Here is a 15,389-nt window from a genome sequence, read left to right on the forward strand (position 1 = left end):
TGGACATCAGTTATGACACCCACCAATCATTGCATATGACTCCTAGTATTCAATTGCCTCTGGTCAGGTATCTATTAGATACATGATCAGTGAATACCAGGGGTCACATGAGAGACATCCATTACTGTGCATAGACTAGTCCATGGACTATACCATTCTACTGTTTGAAATACAGCACTGATATAAGATGGATGTGTGAGCAGAATTTTAACCCCTTAGTGACCGCCAATATGCCTATTTATGGCTGCCTGCACACAGCCGGATTTGTATTGCGGAACCTTTTTGGTCGATCGCAGCTTTTAAGGCATTGGGGAACAGATTCCACAAGGTGGTGAACAACCTCCTTACTCACCTCGAACCATACCTGCTGCAACAGCCCCATCAGTTGGTGCACATTTTGCAGATCAGCAGGAGCATATCTCACAGCCCTTTGCATCATATCCCAAACATGATCAAAGGGATTAAGGCAGTGTGAAGAATAGATTGTGTAACTCCAACCACTCCTTAGTGATCCGAGCTTGATGACCCAAAGATTTGTCATCTTGAAAGAAGGCACCATGGTCGGGAAAGACGTCCTGAAGCTAAGTGTGCAGATGATCACCTAACAGTTCCCTGTAGTGTTCACCATTAAAGGATTGTGGTGTGATGGCCAACAGTCCTAGGCCATGCCAGGAAGATGCTCCCCAGACCTATGGCACTGCAGCACCGGCCTGTTGAACCCAAATGGTGCGCATACGGCTTCAGGCGATTTGCGATGGCAAATGCAGGCCCGGCCATCCGTATGGTATTGTCACATGTTAAAGATAGTAAAGATACAATCTTTGCTGCACCGTGAACGCTGGAAAAACAGAAACCCAAATGACAATTGCGCAATGGTGGATTTGTTTTCTATTTCACTAAGTTTTTCAATGCATTATATGGTACATTAAATAACACTATTAAAAATGCAGCTATGTTGACAGAAAAATAAAGTTATAGCTATTGAAAAATGGGGATCAAAAAATGTCATGGAAAATGTGAGAAATTGCTGGCCTTGAACACTAGGACCCCGTAGGAGTCATTTATGACGCCTTCAGCAGTTCAAAGGCCATGCAGTAGACATTCCCAGCAGTGGTAATGTTAAGGGTTAAAGAACAACTCTATACAGCTGAATTCACACATGCAGTTTCTTGAGCCAAACACAGGAGTGGCTCCAAATAAAAGGAAAAATGTGAAGGAAAGCCTGATAAATCTGCTGTCCTTTGTATCCACTCTGTGTTTGGCTGGAAAGACTGGCAGAAACGTGATTCCAGCCTGACCTAAGAGGAGATCTCTTTTATTGTTGCACAAGCCTATCCACAACCGACTAGATGTCAGTTTTGACTTTGACATTCTGCAAGAGGAAACTGCATAATCTGGCTGGTCATAACTACTAATATCATTAATTAGATCTTAAACGGCATTGAAGTACTTGCTTTGGCCGAGTCGCGAGCAGCATGTGTACTTTTCAATTTCCTCCTGCTGTTCCCAGTGTGTATGATGGAGGCTGAGTTTTTAATGTTGTTGGTGACTCACTGGAGTTTAAGATCCTTGTGTTAGTAACGTATATTATATCAGAGCAGGAGAATGTTTGGGTGTGAAATTGATGTAATCCATGATTACATTAAATTAGGTACTTATTCCATGCCGAAATGAGGTAAACGCTTGGGGTCTACTAACTTGACCCTTGGTACTGATTTGTATTTCCTTTCAGTATATTGTAAATAAAATTGCAAGAGTAGTTTCACCAAAATCTCGCTTTAAAGAGGTTGTGTTATTAAAAACATAAATGAAAAAAAATGCGATACTTGCCTATTCCTCCCCAGGCAGTCAACTTTCCAGATCCTCACCTTGGCGATCTTTTCCCGTCTCCTTCAGTCCCCCTGGTCACCTCCCCTCAAGCCTTCCGGATCCTCTTTTTCCTGTGACGCAGCGTCCATTGCTGGCATTCTGCTTCCTGCAGGTCAGTGTGCCTGGTCACTAGTGATGTCACGTTCACTGCCCAGCAGGGAACGGCGAATCCTTGGCAGCCTGCTTTAGCAAGCAGGATCTCGCTAGTGACGTAGCATACACGGATCTGCAGGAAGCAGTATGCCATCCATGTACGCTACATAACAGGAAGAGGAGGATCCGGACGGCTGGAGGTGATGTTACCCGGGGGACTGGAGGAGCCAGGAGATGATCAGCGAGGTGAAGATGTGGTAAGAAGACTGCCTGGGGAGGGATAGGCAAGTATAGATTTTCTTTTTCTTCTATTGACAGAACCCCTCTTAAGGGGTTGTGCCAAGATGTGCAACCCTTTAGAGAATGCAGGGCTTAGCCAATGGCCACAAGTCTTGCTCTCTGCACCCACGTCAAACTACTAATCTTGCCAGCTTGATATTCCCTCTGCAGCAAATGAATGGCCATCGTCTAAAAACAGGGCAACAGAAAATCTGTCAGGACAAGAACTACGCTATGATGGTCATATGCCCCAATATGGCATATGAACAGCTTATGTCTTCATAGCAAAACACCTTTAACACCATTGGCGACATTTGCAAATAACTGTACACCAGAAACTCTAAAAAAAAATAATTTGCGACTTCTCTTCTTTCTGCCCCGACATATTTTTTCCCCCCAAAAGTCGGCACATCTTTTCAGGAGGGTGTGTGGTCTACCCAGACTTACCTGTAGATATAGGCATAATTTACGCGAGAAGTTGGCGTAAATTATGCCAGGTATGTGCACCTGGTCAGGAGGAGCTGGCAACGCGCTGAATGCATGAAGAGCTGTCTGCCTATTAGTATATCCGGTGCGCCATGCGCTGGGCGAAATTATACTAAGTCCGGTGCAGGAAATGCTGGGCTTAGGAAATTTCCTTCTATGTCTTCTGTTTCCAGCACTGTACTATCTCAAGTCAACTTGTTCTTATTGTGAAGTGGAAATATTGGTACTTGAAACCATAACTATGGAAAACTGCTAATCACTGAAAAGGTTAATGCAAAATAAGAAAAAAAAAACCTTAAAAAAACAAGCAGATAACTGATATATTTATGTACTTGCTTTGTCTGTAAGTTGGAGAGTGACTTTCTGTGCATAGGACCGGAGCTTGTGCAGTAAAGGTGAATATAGAGGTCCTTGCCTGGTGTCCTTAGCAGCAAGTTACGCTGACACAGGTCAATGGCAGTCCACCGATCAGCCATAACGTTAAAACAGGATACGTGATTACGATTGGTTATCTTGTGACAATGGCGCCTGTCAAGGGGAGGAATGTACACAGGTAGCAATGTTTAACTTGAGACCTAAAGGGTCACTAACTTTTCAAACCACTTGTGCTGATATGATAACCAGTGTGAAAATCAGCAAAACTGCTATTTAGGCCGGTTTCACATCTGTGTTGTAACCTGCAGTCGGAGGTTCCGTTACAGATTTGGCTCAAAATACCAAAAGAGAAAATGCTGCTCTTTCTCTTCCGTCTAAATGCCGGGCAGCTTAGTGGAAACCGAACGGAACCCATTATAGACAATGGTGTCTGTTTGGTTCCATCCTGAGATGGAACTATTTTGCCACGGGGATTCCCCAAATGGAGCAGGCAAGCAGACCCCTGGGCACCGGTGTGAAACCACCCTTATTTTACTTACTTAAAATGATGTTTTTATGCTGAAAAATCCCCCTGAAGTGCGGTTTCCCTTCCCCCTAGCTGAAGAACAGCAGTGGAGGAGACATCAGTGCTCATTGAGCTGCATGCAGAGAGGAGGCGGAGGTAAAAACACACACAGAGAGCTGCAAGTAGAGCTATTGGTGAAATCTGCTGCAGTTTATACACGCGTACACTGCTAAGGCCGGCTTCATACGGGCGAGATTCTTGCACTGTGAGATGCACAAATCTCCCACTAATATGAACCCCATTCTTTTGAATGGGGTCATATGCATAAGAAATTTTTAAAATATGGAACATATAAATCTAAATGTAAAATTAAACTTTACTGAACTTTTTTTTACCCTATTTATTTTTTAGTCTATGAAAGGGACTTTAAGATGTGATCATTCGATCACTAAGCTAGTACACTGCATTACTTATGTAGTGCACTCTGCTATGCCTATAACATCCGCCTATTAAACTCTGTGGAAGGTGGGGCCTAATAGGCTGAGATAGATGGCAGGCGTGGAGACCTTTGTTCAGCTGCCTTAGGACCCAGTTGGTGGCTTATGATTACACTGTGAAGTGCTGATGGGTGACAGAGCCTCCTTCCCCTTGTCATCTACTTACATGCTGCAGTCGCTATTTATTGTGACATGTAAAGGGTTAAACTGCCAGGATCTGAGGTATCTCCATTCTTGTCTGTTAAAGCAGGAGCCTGGCTGTCAGCATTCACCCAATCTGCAGCTTTAAAAAGATGTTTGTGCGGGTGTAAACCCCATTAGTGACCGCCATAAAATGGTGTATTGGTGGTCACTAAGGGGGTTAATAAACTAGCTAAGACACTTTGTAAATAACATTATGCCTTGGTGCAAAATACAAGTTAAAGGGAATCTGTCTATTCTTAGGAGTCCCATAAACGTTTAACACAGGACAATTATCGTTCAAATTCCCGCACTCCTGTGTGAATTTGAATGATAATTGTCCCGTGTGCATTCTTGAGCTATTCAAGGTAAACAGCAGCCGTTCACTCCTGAACACACACAGCAGACATATCGCTGTAATCAGTGTGACCGAGCCCAATCTTTGGAGGTGAGAAATTGAGATCAACTAAAAAAACTGATCTGTTTCTTTCCCCATTGATTTCAATGTGCTTTCAAAAAAAGAGATAGGCTTCCGTTTGCTTCCAGTCTGTCAGGTTGGATAGTAAAATAGCGCAGTCTGCAGCGTTATTTTTCCGTCCTCAAAAAACGGAAACTTGGTGGAATGGAAGCAAACGGAAGCCTTTTTCGTTTGCTTTACGTCTTGTGGAACCCCATTGAAATCAATGGAAAAAAAACATCCATTTTTTTCATTTTCTCTTCTCCAAAAACCGAGAAGAGAGACTGAAGCCTTGAACTGACACCAACGCAGGTGTGAAAGCTGCCTAAGGCTGGTGTTACACGACCAGATTTGAATTCCTTAATCCGCGATTGTCAGCTGCGTGGACGATCCGTGGTATTCCGCATCCATTGCAAGAATAGAACATTTTCATGTCCGCTCACATGAGTAGACATCGATTGTGATTTCCGCTTGCGGAAATAAAGTCACAGCATGTTCTATTTTTGTGCAGATTCCGCACAGATGGCTTCCATTGAAACACAGGTACCCGCATCATCGCCTAGCGAAAGAGCGGGAAAATCTGATTTTTTTTTGAAAAAAAAATTGTAGTGCGAAGGCATCTGCAATACAGAAAAAAGAAGAAAGCAGACAGGTACACAGGGTCGCTGGCCGCGGTCAGGGCAGGATTACGCCGCGGGCTCCTGACCTGTCTTTATGAGATCGCCTAACATTACTTTTTCTGTTGTTTTTGTTTTCTTTATTTTTGTATTAACTGACCTATAAAATGGTTCTACTTGTATGTAGTGACTAGAGATGAGAGAACGTACTCGTCCGAGCTTGATACTCGTTCGAGTATTAGCGTGTTCGAGATGCTCATTACTCGTAACGAGTACCACGCGAGGTTCGAGTTACTTTCACTTTCATCTCTGAGACGTTAGCGGGCTTTTCTGGCCAATAGAAAGACAGGGAAGGCATTACAACTTCCCCCTGCGACGTTCAAGCCCTATACCACCCCCCTACAGTGAGTGGCTGGCGAGATCAGGTGTCACCCGAGTATATAAATCGGCCCCTCCCGCGGCTCGCCACAAATGCGTTCTGACAGAGATCAGGGAAAGTGCTGTCTTGCTGGAGTTGCTATAGGGAGAGTGTTAGGAGTATTTTAGGCTTCAAGAACCCCAACGGTCCTTCTTAGGGCCACATCTAACCGTGTGCAGTAGTGTGGAGGCTGCTTTTTGCAGTGTTGCACATTTTTTTTTTTTTTGTATATCGGCCGTGCAGAGCATTGCGCCCTGCAGTAATTATACATACTCCAGGGCCAGTAGTGGTGGTGAGGCAGGGACAGAAGACCTATTTATTGAATATAGGCAGTGGGCCTTTCCAAAAACATTTGGGAAAAAAAAATCTATTTGGGCTGCCTGTGAGTGTCCTCAGTGTACTGGGTCTGTGCTGGGGGTAGTTGTCCTAATTCATACGCAGCCAGATAAGTGTTACAGCAGGCTTGCGCAAAATTATTTCCTGGCTCTGTGTTGGCTGTTACATCACCGCTGTATTATAGTCCACAGTGCAACAGTCTGCAGTTATTTTACATACTCCAGGGCCAGTAGTGGTGACGCAGAGAGAGAAGACATATACAGTGTATATAGGCAGTGGGCCTTTCCAAAAACATTTGGGAAAATAAATCTATTTGGGCTGCCTGTGACCGTCCTCAGTGTACTGGGTCTGTGCTGGGGGTAGTTGTCCTAATTCATACGCAGCCAGCTAAGTGTTACAGCAGGCTTGCGCAAAATTTATTTCCTGGCTCTGCTGTGCGTTCCGTAAGCGAAGTCAGCCTCCAACCACAGGCCAATAAGTGGCACATTTAATTACAGCGTTCTGTTTCTGCACTGCTGGTAATACAGCATGCTGAGGGGTAGGGGTAGGCCTAGAGGACGTGGACGCGGGCGAGGACGCGGAGGCCCAAGTCAGGGTGTGGGCACAGGCCGAGCCAGTGCGGTGGCCAGGGGTAGAGGCAGGGCCAGACCGAATAATCCACCAACTGTTTCCCAAAGCGCCCCCTCGCGCTATGCCACCCTGCAGAGGTCAAGGTGCTCTACGGTGTGGCAGTTTTTCACAGAGACGCCTGACGACCGACGAACAGTGGTGTGCAACCTTTGTCGCGCCAAGATCAGCTGGGGAGCCACCACCACCAGCATGCGCAGGCATATGATGGCCAAGCACCCCACAAGGTGGGACGAAGGCCGTTCACCGCCTCCGGTTTGCACCACTGCCTCTCCCCCTGTGCCCCAACCTGCCACTGAGATCCAACCCCCCTCTCAGGACACAGGCACTACCGTCTCCTGGCCTGCACCCACACCCTCACCTCCGCTGTCCTCGGCCCCATCCAGCAATGTCTCTCAGCGCAGCGTCCAGACGTCGCTAGCGCCACTGTTTGAGCGCAAGTACGCCGCCAGGCACCCGCTACTCAAGCGTTAAACGTGCACATTGCCAAATTGATCAGCCTGGAGATGCTGCCGTATAGGCTTGTGGAAACGGAGGCTTTCAAAAGCATGATGGCAGCGGCGGCCCCGCGCTACTCGGTTCCCAGTTGCCACTACTTTTCCCGATGTGCTGTCCCAGCCCTGCACGACCACGTCTCCTGCAACATTGTACGCGCCCTCACCAACGCGGTTACTGCCAAGGTCCACTTAACAACGGACACGTGGACAAGCACAGGCGGGCAGGGCCACTATATCTCCCTGACGGCACATTGGGTGAATTTAGTGGAGGCTGGGACCGAGTCAGAGCCTGGAACCGCTCACGTCCTACCCACCCCCAGAATTGCGGGCCCCAGCTCGGTGCTGGTATCTGCGGCGGTGTATGCTTCCTCCACTAAACCACCCTCCTCCTCCAGCGCAACCTCTGTCTCGCAATCAAGATGTGTCAGCAGCAGCAGCACGTCGCCAGCAGTCGCTGTCGCGCGGCGTGGCAGCACAGCGGTGGGCAAGCGTCAGCAGGCCGTGCTGAAACTACTCAGCTTAGGAGAGAAGAGGCACACGGCCCACGAACTGCTGCAGGGTCTGAAAGAGCAGACCGACCTCTGGCTTTCGCCGCTGAGCCTCCAACCGGGCATGGTTGTGTGTGACAACGGCCGTAACCTGGTGGCGGCTCTGCAGCTCGGCAGCCTCACGCACGTGCCATGCCTGGCCCATGTCTTTAATTTGGTGGTTCAGCGCTTTCTGAAAAGCTACCCACACTTGTCATACCTGCTCGGAAAGGTGCGCCGGGTCAGCGCACATTTCTGCAAGTCCAAGACGGACGCTGCCACCCTGCGGACCCTGCAACATCGGTTTAATCTGCCAGTGCACCGACTGCTGTGCGACGTGCCCACACGGTGGAACGCTACGCTCCACATGTTGGCCAGACTCTATGAGCAGCGTAGAGCTATAGTGGAATACCAACTCCAACATGGGCGGCGTAGTGGGAGTCAGCCTTCTCAATTCTTTACAGAAGAGTGGGCCTGGTTGGCAGCCATCTGCCAGGTCCTTGGAAACTTTGAGGAGTCTACCCAGATGGTGAGCGTGGATGCTGCAATCATTAGCGTCACCATTCCTCTGCTATGCCTCTTGAGAAGTTCCCTGCAAAGCATAAAGGCAGACGCTTTGCACTCGGAAACGGAGGCGGGGGAAGACAGTATGTCGCTGGATAGTCAGAGCACCCTCATGTCTATATCTCAGCCCATTAAGGAGGAGGAGGGGGAGGAGCATGAGGAGGAGGGGGAAGAGACCGCTTGGCCCACTGCTGAGGGTACCCATGCTGCTTGCCTGTCATCCTTTCAGCGTGTATGGCCTGAGGAGGAGGAGGAGGAGGATCCTGAAAGTGATCTTCCTAGTGAGGACAGCCATGTGTTGCGTACAGGTACCCTGGCACACATGGCTGACTTCATGTTAGGATGCCTTTCTCGTGACCCTCGCGTTACACGCATTCTGGCCACTACGGATTACTGGGTGTACACACTGCTCGACCCACGGTATAAGGAGAACCTTTCCACTCTCATACCCGAAGAGGAAAGGGGTTCGAGAGTGATGCTATACCACAGGACCCTGGCGGACAAACTGATGGTAACATTCCCATCTGACAGCGCTAGTGGCAGAAGGCTCAGTTCCGAAGGCCAGGTAGCAGGGGAGGCGCAGAGATCAGGCAGCATGTACAGCGCAGGCAGGGGAACATTATCCAAGGCCTTTGCCAGCTTTATGGCTCCCCAGCAAGACTGTGTCACCGCTCCCCAGTCAAGGCTGAGTTGGCGGGAGCACTGTAAAAGGATGGTGAGGGAGTACGTAGCAGATCGTACGACCGTCCTCGGTGACGCCTCTGCCCCCTACAACTACTGGGTGTCGAAGCTGGACACGTGGCCTGAACTCGCGCTGTATGCCCTGGAGGTGCTTGCTTGTCCTGCGGATAGCGTCTTGTCAGAGAGGGTGTTTAGTGCAGCTGGGGGAATCATCACGGATAAGCGTACCCACCTGTCAACCGACAGTGCCGACAGGCTAACACTCATCAAGATGAACAAAGCCTGGATTTCCCCAGACTTCTCTTCTTCACCAGCGGACAGCAGCGATACCTAAGCAATACGTAGGCTGCACCCGCGGATGGAAGCATTGTTCTCTATCACCATCAAAAACGGGGACATTTTTGCTTCATCAATCTGTGTATAATATTCCTCCTCCTCCTGCTCCTCCTCCTGAAACCTCACGTAATCACGCCGAACAGGCAATTTTTCTTAGGCCCACAAGGCTCAGTCATATAATTTTTCTAAACAATTTTTATACGTTTCAATGCTCATTAAAGCGTTGAAACTTGCACCTGAACCAATTTTTATTTTAACTGGGCTGCCTCCAGGCCTAGTTACAAATTAAGCCACATTAACCAAAGCGATTAATGGGTTTCACCTGCCCTCTTGGTTGGGCATGGGCAATTTTTCTGAGGTACATTAGTACTGTTGGTACACCAATTTTTTGGGGCCCTCGCCTACAGTGTAATCCAATTAATTTTTTGCCCACCTGCATTACAGCTGACGTTACATCAGCTGTGCTGGGCACTGCAATGGAATATATTTATGTACCGCCGGTGGGTTCCAGGGAGCCACCCATGCTGTCGGTCCACACGGAGTTGTAACTACATGTGTCCACTTCTAAAGAACCCCAGTCTGACTGGGGCATGCAGTGTGGCCCGAAGCCCACCTGCATTAAACCTGACATTACCTCAGCTGTGATGGGCAATGCAATGGGATATATTTATGTACCGCCGGTGGCTTCCTGGCACCCACCCATGCTGTGGTTGCACAGGGAGTTGTAACTACATGTGTCCACTTCTAAAGAACCCAGTCTGACTGGGGCATGCAGTGTGGGCCGAAGCCCACCTGCATTAAACATGACATTACCTCAGCTGTGATGGGCAATGCTATGGGATATATTTATGTGCCGCCGGTGGCTTCCTGGCACCCACCCATGCTGTCGGTCCACAGGGACTTCACAATATGGAGTTGTACCTGCCTGTGTCTATGAATTAAAAAGCCCGGTCAGGTTGGGGCATGCAGTTTGGGCCGAAGCCCACCTGCATTTAATCTGACGTTAGCTCTGCTGTCCAGGGCACTGCAATGGGATACATTTATGTACAGCCGGTGGGTTCCAGGGAGCCACCCATGCTGTGGGTGCACACGGAATTCCCATTGCGGAGTTGGGGATTCCCAGTTGTACCTGCCTGTGACTATTTATAAAAAAACGCGGTCTGACTGGGGCATGCAGACACCTTGACAGAATGAATAGTGTGTGGCACATAGGTTCCCCATTGCTATGCCCACGTGTGCAGCTCCTGATGGCGGTGGCACAGGATTATATTTCTCATTGCTTCTGTACAGCATTGTGGGCTATCGCCCTGCCCCTTTTAAAGAGGGTCGCTGCCTAGCCATGCCAACCCTCTGCAGTGTGTGCCTGCGGTTCCTCCTCATGGCAGACGCACTTATAAATAGACATGAGTGTGGTGTGGCATGAGGGCAGCTGAAGGCTGCGCAGGGACAATTTGGTGTGCGCTGTGGACACTGGGTCGTGCAGGGGGGGGGGGGTTGGGCAGCATGTAACCCAGGAGAAGTGGCAGCGGAGTGTCATGCAGGCAGTGATTGTGCTTTGTTGGAGGTAGTGTGGTGCTTAGCTAAGGTATGCATTGCTAATGAGGGCTTTTCAGAAGTAAAAATTGTTGGGAGGGGGGGGGCACTCTTGCCGCTATTGTGGCTTAATAGTGGGACCTGGGAACTTGAGATGCAGCCCAACATGTAGCCCCTCGCCTGCCCTATCCGTTGCTGTGTCATTCCCATCACTTTCTTGAATTGCCCAGATTTTCACAAATGGAAACCTTAGCGAGCATCGGCGATATACTAAAATGCTCGGGTCGCCCATGACTTCAATGGGGTTCGTTATTCGAAACGAACCCTCGAGCAACGCGAAACTTTCGTCCCGAGTAACGAGCACCCGAGCATTTTGGTGCTCGCTCATCTCTAGTAGTGACCTCTTTTTCCTCTTGTGTAAAGCTTGTTGACTAGTAGACGCCTCTATGAAGCAATCAAAGCATTTTCACCCAGTTAACAGAGTTTGAGAGGGAGCGCATTATTGGAATCCGAGAATCTGGATGGTTGTTTCGACAAATTGCCCGACCAGACTGTTTGGAGGTCTTCGGACCAGTGAAATGCATGAGAGCATGCACACAAGAAGACTGGCCTCAGGATGCCCTCAACACTAATGGAGATGATGATCTGATCGTTTGACAAGCACGAGCACTCCAACTGTTTCATTGTCTACCATCCAGAGACAGGTGGCACCATCATTACAGGCCTCTGTGTCGGAACCATGTCCAGGTGCATGGCTGAAGGACATTTGGTTTCACGGCACCCATTATGTGTACTGCCTTTGACACCCACCGTTGACTACATTCGCAGTAGTGTCATGAATGACGAACCTGGAATGCTACGGAGTGGAACTGGGTTGTCTTCAGCGACAAATCCAGGTTTAGTTTAGGCACTGATGATGGCCGTGTTCATATCTGAAGACCTAGGGGTGAGCACCTCAATCCTACCCTGACTGTGGAGCGGCACACTGTCCCCACTGCTGATGTGATGGTCTGGAGGGCATTGCATACAGTCTGTCACCCCTAGTAGTGGTATGTCTCCACAACATTGCACACTTTTATTGTAGGGGAAGGCCACAGAACATGTATGGAACGATCTGGGATGCCATCTTCAACAGCCTGAGTTTGCACAAACTAGAGGCTGAGTTACTGGAAAATGTGAACCAATATGGGTTGAAATACCTGAATGGAAAACAATAATAAAATCCTCATATTTGGTGGTCCAAAGAAAGCTTTCCATTGACGTAGTTAGAAGCCGTCCATTCTGCGAATGGGCTGTGAATTCTGCAGAAAGACCAGGAGATTAAAAAAACAATCTCTACTACGCATGTGTGCCAGCCGGTACTTCCGCACACATCCGCAGTCCAGAACTTCAAGACACAGACCGGTACGCAGGGTCGCCGGCTGTGGGCACAGGTGGATTCTGTGCGGTATTTCCCATGCTGAATCCATGCGTGGGCCCGTGGACATGAGGCCTATTTATCTACCCGCGGGTGGTCAATGCATCCCTCTGGGGTGCGGATCCGCGTGCAGGTAATCCGCTGCGGATCCTAAATCATATTTTGCCCGTGGACATGAGCCCTAAGAGACCATCAGTACTGAAGTCCTGCAAACGTTCTAAAATGTGAACTTGTAATCCTTTACTGTAGTAAGGATTGAGATACAGTTTTTTTCTATCTTTAGTCCTACAGATATAAGAAAGCCTTTCTCTTTCGTGGTTTTCTAGACATAAGTGAGAGTGAAATCCGTTCTTTAATAAATTCATTGCATACCATATTGTTTTTGGAAAGCAGCATTCAATGAGATCATATGATCATTACTATTCCCAATTTGTTCCCTTGTCTAGAACAAGTTATTTCCTTGTAATTGATGCATGCAATTACAGTATTTAAAGGAAAGGGAAACATCGCAAAGGACAGTTTGTAACCTGAGGGCATCCAGTGAAACACCTGAAATACATTATTCAAACTATTTAGCATTTTTTGTGGAAAAATATTATGTGATTTGTTCCATAAAATATCTGTTTGATAAGTGGGCTTCCCTTGTGGATATGGGTTTGGTCAGTTCCAGTATTGCTGTTTTGTGTAAGCGGGCTTGCATCATTTCAAGGAGAGCTGATTTAATATTTAGCGGCCCATTAGAATGCATTGGTTGCTGAATTTGCAAGTTTCGAGATTTGCTTTTAGAATATATAGGATTGTCCTAATGCAACCCTGTTAACAGTATTTTTTTTTAAAGTTTTCTCTAAAACCATCCATACCCATTAGATACCCATTTATTTTAAAATTCTGTAATTGCATTTTCATCTGACACCCCTAAAAACATGTTCCTAATCAACTAAGCATGTATAATTTTTTAAATGGGGACAGGCTGAAAATGCCGCTTGTAATACACCACTGGCTAATTTCATAGGGGAACAAAGAAATGGGTATATTGAAATTCAGCTTGCCTGATCATTGCTTCCCTTGACGGTGGCTATCAGGGGACTCCCGGGCTGCATCCATACACATTCGAATATTATTCAGTATTGAATTTTTTGGTGGGTGGGCAGCTGAGGCATATTCTGGTTGCAGCAGAGTTTTTATGTTCTAAAAAGTTTTCTAGAATTTCGTATACTACTGTTTTAATTTCTCATGGCTTTCCAGAGCTCTGCTGGCTGTCATTTAGTAGGAACCTTCTTGTTTACTTTCAGTGGATAAAAAAACTCTGTCCTGCTCATGTGATGAACACCGGTACAGAGATCATTAAATCCATTAACATGGAAGGTTCATTGGAAAATTGCATTACTTAATTCCTTAAGCAAAAAATAACTCACTAAAACTGGAATACCCCTTTTAGGTCTATATAATTTTTGCAAGTTATTAACTTTGCTGAGTCCCTACAGTCTTCTCTCCCCTATCTTTCTACTGTCCTGCCCCAACCTGGCTGCCACCCATTACAACACCACTCTTAAACATGCCCCCCCCCCACCCCCTCAAGCTGTTCCGATGCAGATTGCAGCAATTCTGGCTCACACCTCAAACGTGCTTCATCCGGCGATGCTCTAGTTGTGCTGAATGGCTGTGGAGAAAGTCGCAAAAGTCCGCAGACTTTCTCCATTTTTAAATTCATGCACAGAACCTACAACCTAGCACTCCACAATGCCAAACACATCTGCTTCACCTCTCTGGTCTCTTCACTATTTCACAACCCCAAACAACTCTTTGACACTTTTCACTCCCTTCTCAGCCCAAAATTGCAGCCCCCAGTGACGGATCCCAGTGCTGAAGAGCTGGCTGCTTACTTCAAAAAGAAAATTGACGACATCCTGCAGAAAATTACCTCACAATCCCAGACTAGCCCCACCCCTAGTCTCATAAATACTGCATCTAGCTCCTGCTCAGTGTGTGTACTCAGACCAATGACAGAGAAAGAAGTCTCCAGATTGCTTTCCTCTGCGTGCCCCACCACCTTCGCTAGCGACCCTTTTGCCTCACACCTCCTCCAGTCACTCTTCCCGATCATCATCTCCCACCTCACCACCATATTCAACCTCTCTCTGACCTCTGGCATTTTCCCCTCCTCATTCAAACATGCTATCCTATCCCCACTGCTAAAGAAACCAACTCTTGACTTGACTGATGCTGCCAACTACTGACCCATATCAAATGTCCCCTTTATCTCCTAACTATTAGAACGCCTGGTTTACTCCCGCCTTATAAGCAATCTATCAGAAAACGCACTTCTTGACCCCCTACAGTCCAGCCTCCGCCCTCTACACTCGACAGAAACCGCCCTTACAAAAGCGTCAAACGGTCTTCTGACAGCCAAATCGAGGGGCGACTACTTCTTATTGATCCATTTCAACCTCTCCGTAGCATTTGACACTGTTGACCAAAAACTCAACGTGCTTCGCTCCATCGGCCTAAAGGACACTGCTCTTTCCTGGTTCTCCTCCTACCTATCTGACCCCTCATTTAGTGTCTCTTCCGCTAGCTTTACCTCCCCTCCTCTTCTCCTTGCTGTTGGGGTCCCCTGGGCTCTGTCCTCGGCCCCCTCTTCTCCATTTACACAACCCCTATTGGACAAACCATCAGGAATTTGGGCTTTCAGTACCATCTCTATGCTGACGACACCCAGCTATACACCTCTTCCCGTGACATCACAGTACCATTCCTTCAGAACGCCACTGTCCACTGTCTCTAACATTATGTCCTTTCTCTCTACCTAAAACTGAACTTCTCAAAAACTGACCTACCCATGTTTCGGCCCTCTTCCAATTGACCGCATCCTGATATCTGCATCTCAGTGTGTGGCACTACCATAACTCCTAGATGGCACGCCTGCTGTCTTGGGATTATATTCAAATCCGATCTCTCCTTTACCCCCTATATCCAATTTCTCGCCCGAACATAGCTGCACGTCAAGAACATTTCAAGAACCCACCCCCTTCTCACCGTGGACACGCCAAAAGCGCTCACTGTTTCCCTCATCCACTTTTGGCTTGATTATTGCA

The 15,389-nt window shown here is 47.7% G+C and overlaps 1 protein-coding gene across 2 annotated transcripts in view; it reads left to right on the forward strand.

Moving 5' to 3' along the window:
- RAB28 (RAB28, member RAS oncogene family) overlaps positions 1-15,389 on the forward strand; it is a 110,324-nt gene that overhangs the window by 56,097 nt on the left and 38,838 nt on the right. The window lies entirely within an intron of this gene.

This window comes from Eleutherodactylus coqui, chromosome 7 (assembly GCF_035609145.1).
Source record: "Eleutherodactylus coqui strain aEleCoq1 chromosome 7, aEleCoq1.hap1, whole genome shotgun sequence".
NCBI classification, from domain to species: Eukaryota; Metazoa; Chordata; class Amphibia; order Anura; family Eleutherodactylidae; genus Eleutherodactylus; species Eleutherodactylus coqui.